This window comes from Colobus angolensis, unplaced genomic scaffold, assembly GCF_000951035.1.
Source record: "Colobus angolensis palliatus isolate OR3802 unplaced genomic scaffold, Cang.pa_1.0 Scaffold170, whole genome shotgun sequence".
Lineage (NCBI taxonomy): Eukaryota > Metazoa > Chordata > Mammalia > Primates > Cercopithecidae > Colobus > Colobus angolensis.
The window spans coordinates 1,195,144-1,200,923 of NW_012114822.1; the positions used below are offsets into that span (position 1 = coordinate 1,195,144).

At 44.3% G+C, this 5,780-nt stretch overlaps 1 protein-coding gene across 1 annotated transcript in view; it reads left to right on the top strand.

Moving 5' to 3' along the window:
• TNFRSF9 (tumor necrosis factor receptor superfamily, member 9) overlaps window positions 1-2,300 on the top strand; it is a 28,254-nt gene extending 25,954 nt beyond the window's left edge. The window contains exon 8 of the mRNA XM_011938249.1: window positions 1,694-2,300. The gene's annotated coding sequence lies outside the window, so the exon portion shown is untranslated. The remainder of the gene's footprint in view (window positions 1-1,693) is intronic.
• Window positions 2,301-5,780: the final 3,480 nt, after the last annotated feature.

A 5,780-nucleotide genomic window follows, 5' to 3' on the forward strand; every position in this document is an offset into this window, starting at 1 on the left:
GAGACTCCGTCTCAAAAAAAAAAAAAAAAGAAAGAAAAAGAAGCTTTTAGTCTTGCTATGCTGCCCCTTTCCTAGTCTCACAACTAGGGAGTACAAACCCTTCTTAGTTTTTTGTGTGTGTTTTTTGAGATGGAGTCTTGCTCTGTTACTCAGGCTGGAGTGCAGTGGTGCAATCTCAGCTCACCGCAACCTCCGCCTCCCAGGTTCAAGCGATTCTCCTGCCTCAGCCTCTTGAGTAGCTAAGATTACAGGTGTGCGCCACTGTGCCCAGCTAATTTTTGTGTTTTTAGTAGAGACAGGGTTTCGCCATGTTGGCCAGGCTGGTCTCGAACTTCTGACCTTAGATGTTCTGCCTGCTTTGGCTTCCCAAAATGCTTGGATTACAGATGTGAGGCACCACACCTGGCCTATTCTTGGTTTTTGTTTTGCTTTGTCCATACTATTGGCATTTTTAGGTTGCTGCTTGTCTAGTTCCCAGTCAGAGGGAAATGAGGCAGAAAGAAACCCATTGCCTTGTTGTTTCTTGGGTCCGGAGATCATGACCCAATTGACTTTCCTCTCTCGGCCTTTTGGAGAGGTTTTCAGCAGTACTCAGCAGGACAAATACGGAAAGCATGACATCTCAATCTTTCCAGAAGACATCTCCATTTTGAAATTCATCTTTGCATCAATTTCAAAAGACATCCCGTTGGTATTTCTGAACATCTTGCCAGTTTTTCATAAGTTCTAGGAGATGGTGTGGTTATTTGGATTGGGTTTTTTTTTTTATGGCAACAAGCATATGAACTTGGGGTAGGACTTTTTGACTTGCTTGTCTGTAAATAAATATCTGCTTAGGATTGAAAAACTGCTGAGCAGTAACATAAATACTTCACTAACATGTAAAAGAAAGCCTGGCAGCTCATGCGCAGATCAGTTCTTGGTTCCTAACGATGGAAGTCGTGGGGATACCTCCACACTCTTGCAGTCATAGCATTGTGTTCCAAAGAAACCGTCGGATCTCGAATCTACGTAACCCTCAAGATGAAAATATGTGCTGCTGAATTGAAACTACAGCTATGATTGGGATATGGCTAATATTTTATGCTTTAGTGATTCATGCTTATGACTTTTTTTTAGCTAATGTAGAAAATAAAGAAAATAGTTCTTAAAGACCAGTAAAAATATTTGGTAAACGGAAAACAAATGCAAAGAATCTCCAGAGGAAGTTCATCCTTGCTGTCACCTCTCTTGTGGATGAGTTTGTTAAAAGTATTATTATTATTATTATTATTATTTTTGAGACAGAGTTTCGCTGTTGTCGCCCAGGCTGGAGTGTAATGGCGCGATCTCGGCTCACTGCAACCTCCATCTCCTGGGTTCAAGCGATTCTCCTGCCTCAGCCTCCCCAGTAGCTGGGATTACAGGCACCCGCTACCACGTCCGGCTAATTTTTGTATTTTTAGTGGAGATGGGGTTTTGCTATGTTGGCCAGGCTGGTCTCGAACTCCTGACCTCAAGTGATCTGTCCACCTCGGTCTTCCAAAGTGCTGAGGTTACAGGCGTCAGCCACCGCGCCTGGCTGAGTTTGTTAAAATTAAAGGGGAAAATGTTTGCTGCTTAGAGATGTTCTGCAGCTCTAATTTATGGAAAATAAGTGTTACATGATTCAAATAGACAACAAAATATATGTGTCTTTAAAATTTTTTTTTAGCATTTATGAGACCAGTACAAACCACTCAAGAGGAAGATGGATGTAGCTGCCGATTTCCAGAAGAAGAAGAAGGAGGATGTGAACTGTGAAATGGAAGTCGATAGGGCTGTTGGGACTTCCTTGAAAAGAAGCAAAGAGATATGAGTCAGCCCGCTATCACAGCTTTCAAAATCAAGAACACCATCCTACAAATACCCAGGATTCCCCCAACACATGTTCTTTCCTCAATGCCAATGAGTCATCCTTTAAAAACACACCACTTCTTTTTTTTTTGGACAGGGTCTCACTCTGTCACCCAGGCCGGAGTGCAGTGGCACCATCACGGCTCTCTGCAGCCTTGACCTCTGGGAGCTCACGTGATCCTCCTGCCTCAGTCTCCTGAGTAGCTGGAACTATAAGGAAGAACCAACACACCTGACTAACTTTTCTGTTTTTCGTTTTGGTAGAGATGGCATTTCATCATGTTGTCCAGGCTGGTCTCATACTCCTAGGCTCACTTTGGCCTCCCAAAGTGCTGGGATTATGGACATGAGCCGCCATGCCCGGCCAAAATGATGCACCACTTTTAACAGAACAGACAGATGGGGCCAGAGCTGGTGATAAAAAAGCATTTTCTAGATACCACTTAACAGGCTTGAGCTAGTTTTTTTGAAATCCAAAGAAAATTATAGTTTAAATTCAATTATGTAGGCCAGTGGTCCAACTACAATGATAATCAAAATCAGTGCAGGTTTGTGTTTTGGTGCTAATATGACATATGACAGTAAGCCACAAGGTGCAGTAAGTACCCCAACTAAACTTTCCATTGGTTCTGTCATATAACATGACATGCTCCACCGTCAGGGGGAGTATGAGGAGACTACCTGAATTTGGGGTCAAGGGCAAAAAACCTCAGATCTGGAGGAAGTTTTGGAAAGAGTTCAAGTGTCTGCATATCCTGTACACCTTCTGCCTTTGTCCTGTTCCCTTTTAAGCCAGTTTATATTCTAAAAATTCTTAACTTTTAACAAAATATTTTATATAAAAGCCAATAAATGAACCACATACATAGGTGTGAAGTACAGTGAGAAAATGAACACCTGTGAGCTCATCATCCTACCACAGCACTAGAGTGGGGGCCGCCACACTCCCATGGCCAAACCTGGTGCACCATTTGCCTTTGTTTGTTTGCTTGCTTGAGACAGAGTCTTGCTATGTTGCCCAGGCTGGAATGGAGTGGCTAGTCACAGGCACAATCATAGCACACTTTAGCCTTAAACTCCTGGGCTCACATGATCCACCCGCCTCAGTCTCCCAAGTAACTGGGATTACACATGCAAACCTGGCATGGCTGCCATTGTTTGGCTTATGATCTAAGGATAGCTTTTTAAATTTTATTTATTTTATTTTTTTTGAGACAGGGTCTCACTCTGTCACCCAGGCTGGAGTGCAGTGGTGCGATCTTGGCTCACTGCAACCTCTGCCACCTGGTTCAAGCAATTCTCGTGCCTTAGCTTCCAGAGTAGCTGGGATTACAGGTACGCACCACTGCACCTGGCTAATTTTTATGTTTTAAGTAGAGACGGGGTTTCACCATGTTGGCCAGGCTGATCTTGATCTCCTGGTCTCAAGTGATCCACCCACCTCGGCCTCCCACAGTGCTGGGATTACAGGCATGACCCACTGGGCCCAGCCAGCTTTTTCATTTTTAAATGGTTTAAAAGTAATCCAAGGAAGAATAATAGCTTATGGCACATAAAATTATATAAAACTGAAATTTCAGAGTCAATAGGTAAAGTTCTACTGGAACACAGCCACACACATTTATTTATATACTAAGGCTGGCTTTGCACTACAAGAGCAGTGTTGAGTAGGTGTGACAGAGACTCCATACACCACAAATCCTAGAATGTTTCATATCTCAACACTTACAGGGTCAAAGTCAAGGTCAGAGCCGCCATCCATGTGCTGCTTTCTCCCCTCACCTTCTGCCCATCCCCAGGCAGCCTGTCTTAGGAATTTTGAGTCTATCCTTCCCTTGCTTAAAAAAATCATTTCTCATATAATTATGTATCCTAAAACTATGTTATTTAGTTTGGCTTATTTTTGAGCTTTATGAAAATTGTATTGGGCTATATGGAGACTTCTGTGACTTGCCTGAATCGCTCAAAATTATACTTATAAGACTCATTGTGGCCAGGCGTGGTGGTTCATGCCTGTAATCCCAGCACTTTGGGAGGCCGAACCGGACGGATCACCTGAGGTCAGGAGTTCGAGAGAAGACTGGCCAACATGGTGAAACCCCGTCTCTACAAAAAATACAAAAATTAGCCAGGCATTGTGGCGGGTGCCTGTAATACCAGCTACTCAGGAGGTTGAGGCAGGAGAATCGCTTGAACCAGGGAGGCGAAGGTTGCAGTGAGCCGAGATTGCACCACTGCACTCCAGCCTGGGCGACAAGAGCAAGACACTGTCTTAAAAAAAAAAAAAAAAAAAAGACTCACTGTGTTGTGTGTAGCTTTAGTGCATTCGTCTTGACTCTGCTGGAAATATGCCATTATTTATAGATCCATCCTCTACCAAGAGATGCTGGGTTTTTGCCAGGTGTTTCGAAATCATGGCCAGTGTTGTCATGGATGTTATTTTACGCATCTCCTCTGCAGAAGTGTCTCCAGGGAAAGTTTCTAAAAATGGAAGGCTGGGTCTTAGGGCATGTGATGCTCAACTTTACAAGCTGGTGCCTATATCAGTTAGGACATGCTAAGTTATGCAGAAATAACAAATAATTCCCCAACTCTTAATAGATTACAACAAAACAACAAAGGTGCATTTCTTTTTCTTTCTCTCTTTCTTTTTTTTTTTTTTTTTGAGACAGTGTCTCACTCTGTCTCCCAGGCTGGAGTACAGTGGTGCGATCTTGGCTCACTGCAACCTCTGCCTCCCGGGTTCAAGTGATCTCCCTGCCTCAGCTTCCTGAGTAGCTGGGACTACAGGCCCATGCCACTGCACCCGGCTAATTTTTGTATTTTTAGTAGAGACGGGGTTTCACCATGTTGGCCAGGCTGGTCTCGAACTCCTGACCTTAGGTGATCTGCCCACCTTGGCCTCCCAAAGTGCTGGATTACAGGCGTGAACCACCATGCCCAGCCATTTCTTACACTTTTGTATGACATGCCTATTGTAAGCTTGCCATGCCTCTGTCCCATGTTATTTCACTCTGGGATTTAGGTGGAGGGAGCAGCTTCTATTTGGAACATTGGCCATCACATGGCAAATGGATATCTGTCACTTCTGCTCCTATTTAGTTGGTTCTACTGTAATCTTTTTTTTTTTTTTTTTTTTTTTTGAGATGGAGTCTCGCTCTGTCGCCCAGGCTGGAGTGCAGTGGCACGATCTCGGCTCACTGCAAGCTCCGCCTCCTGGGTTTACACCATTCTCCTGCCTCAGCCTCCCGAGTAGCTGGGACTACAGGCGCCCGCCACCACGCCCGGCTAGTTTTTTGTATTTTTCACCGTGTAGGCCAGGATGGTCTCGATCTCCTGACCTCGTGATCCACGTGATCCACCCGTCTCGGCCTCCCAAAGTGCTGGGATTACAGGCTTGAGCCACCATGCCTGGCTACTGTAACCTTTAGAGCAAATCACGCAGCCTAGCCAGGCATCAATAGGGCAGAAAAGTATAATCTTTAAATAGGGGGGAGGAGAAAATATTTCTGAACAATAGTCTACTGCAGTAACAAATTGCTTTTCCAAGTGGCTGTCCTAATGTACCCCCATCAGTCATATAAGTGTCATGTACGTATCCCATCGATCCACATCCTTGCCACCCTCTGGTACTATCAGGTGCCCTTAATTTTGCCAAGCCAGTGGGTACAAAATGAGATCTCACTGTGGTCTTAGTTTGCATTTGCTTGGTTACTGATGAGTACCTTGTCACATATTTATATACCATTTGTGTTTATTTTTTAAATAAAATGCTTGCTCATGCTTTTTTGCCCATTTGAAAAAAAAAAACTTGGGGCCGGGTGCAGTGGCTCATGCCTGTAGTCCCAGCTATTTGGGAGGCCGAGGTGGGCAGACCGCTTGAGCCCAGGAGTTCGAGACCAGCC